General features: G+C 35.9%; 1 pseudogene; it reads left to right on the top strand.

Annotated features, from left to right (window-relative positions):
* The first annotated feature begins 262 nt into the window (after window positions 1-262).
* Window positions 263-670, top strand: LOC102470112 (guanine nucleotide-binding protein G(I)/G(S)/G(O) subunit gamma-10 pseudogene; annotated as a pseudogene).
* The last annotated feature ends 1513 nt before the right edge of the window (window positions 671-2183 follow it).

The raw sequence follows: 2183 nt of genomic DNA, 5'->3' as shown, positions 1-2183 counted from the left end.
AGTTAATAAAATCAACATGGGAATCCTATCCAAATAAATCTAGATATTTAATGCAATCCCTGTAAAATTACAAGAGACAGTCGTCACAGATCTAGAAAAGAAAATCATAGAATTTGTCTGAAATTATAAAAGATGACATATTGCCAAAGCCATCCTGCACAAGAATAGTGGAGTGGGTGGCATCTCTCTTCTTGACCCCAAAATATAAAGATGTGACAAGCAGCCTGCCAAGGAGCCCTCTGAGTCCAGCGCCGCTGGCGCCATGTCTTCTGGGGACACCGTGAGCGCCCTGCAGCGCCTGGTGGAGCAGCTCAAGCTGGAGGCTGGCATGGAGAGGATCAAGGTCTCTCAGGCTGCCGTGGAGCTTCAGCAGTACTGAATGCAGAATGCCTGCAAGGATGTATTGCTGGTCGGTGTTCCCGCTGGAAGCAACCCCTTATGGGAGCCCAGATCCTGTGCTTTACTCTGAAGACCTAGAAGAAGTTTGCTGAGGAATGCCTTCAAGCACAAACAGATGAACGACTGCCTCCACGTCTCAAGAAAACAATTTTCTGTAGCCAAATGACTTTTAGATATTTCAGACCTTTCCTGTGGCCTGGCCCTCTAGCCAAAATTTTATAGAAATTGAAGAGTTTGTACTCAAATAAGGAAACTAGGTGAAAGAGAAGAGTTTTAAATCATAATATCCTGGTTCTTTTGGCAAAGTGTTTTGTATTGAGGACAAATACTTAACTACCAAATATACCAGGATACATCTCTTTCATAAGTGAATTGCTGGCGTTTTTCTATACCTGGAATATCATGTGTGTTTTATTTACTGGATGTTTACATTTTGGGAAGGAAGACATTTTTGTTTATTAAAACAAATTGAATATTTGTAATTTCTTGTTCCAGACACATACTTTCATAGCATAACAAAATTTGTTCTTTTCTCATGAATTCATACTTTCTAAGACCAGAAAATAAAAAACGGGAGAAGGAATAGGCTTTACTAATCAAATGCTGTCTTGGGGTTTTTTTTTAATGAGAAGATTGTTTTATTTTTAACACTAACGATGAGAGCTATTCCTTAGCAAATTTGTCTATAGAAAGATCATTTTTATGTTTTGAGTTGCCCCATCCTGTATATGAAACAAATATGCAGATTTGATTATTGTCGTCTTAAGTTCCTTTACTTTGCAGTTATTCTTGTACTTTAAAAAGAAGTACCACATTATTTCATGTCTTTAAAAATGTTTAAAATGTGACCTACAAAACATCACAAATGGTTTAAAACAAAATAACATGAAAATATTAGAACTTAAAAGAATTCTTCATGTCACAAGGATTTCACTTTGAGGTGTGCTTTTGACTTAATTTGGGACATTTTTAAGATACTTTGTGTTTGTAATAATCTTTAAAGAGTCTGGAAATAAAATTTTTGCTTAATTCATTAAAAAAATAAAAATAAAGATGTGACAAGCAAAACAGCATGATTTGCACAAAAACAGACATGAAGACCAATGGGACAGAGTGGAGACCCCAGAAATAAACCCCAAACCATTCAACCAACTCATCTTTTACAAAGGGTTCCAATCAATCTAGTGGGAAAAGGAAAACCTCTTTAGGAAATGGTGCTGAAAAAACTGGGTATCCATCTGTAGAAAGATGAATCTGAATTCCTATCTATCACCATTAATAAAAATCAACTCTAAGTATATAAAAAATCTAAACCTAAGACTACAAACTATAATTCTAGTGCTGGAAAACACTAGGGAAACTCTGAGAGACATTGGGGTAGGCAAAGACTTCTTAAGCAAGACCTTCAAAGCACAAGCAACAATTTCTAAAATAGACAGGTGGGATTATATCAGATTAAAAAGTTTCAGCACAACAAAGGACACAGTAACTAGCATGAATCAATAACCCTCATAATGGAAGAGAATTTTTGTTAACTATGTCTCAGATAAGGAACTGATAACCAGAATACACAGGGAACTCAAGCAACTAATCTGGAAGAAAATGATTAACCCAATTAAAATATGGGAAAATGAGTTGAATAAACAACTGTCTAAGGAAGACATATGAACAGCCAAAATGAAAAAATGCTCAACATCTGTCATTGTAAGGGAGACGCAGGTCAAAATCGCAATGAGATACTACCTAACCCCAGTCAGAATGGTGAAGATTAAAAAAATAAATAA

This window comes from Tupaia chinensis, unplaced genomic scaffold (assembly GCF_000334495.1).
Source record: "Tupaia chinensis unplaced genomic scaffold, TupChi_1.0 Scaffold142191_1, whole genome shotgun sequence".
NCBI lineage: Eukaryota > Metazoa > Chordata > Mammalia > Scandentia > Tupaiidae > Tupaia > Tupaia belangeri.
The sequence above is the reverse complement of the archived record's forward strand: the minus strand, read 5'-3'. Positions and strand labels throughout refer to the sequence as shown.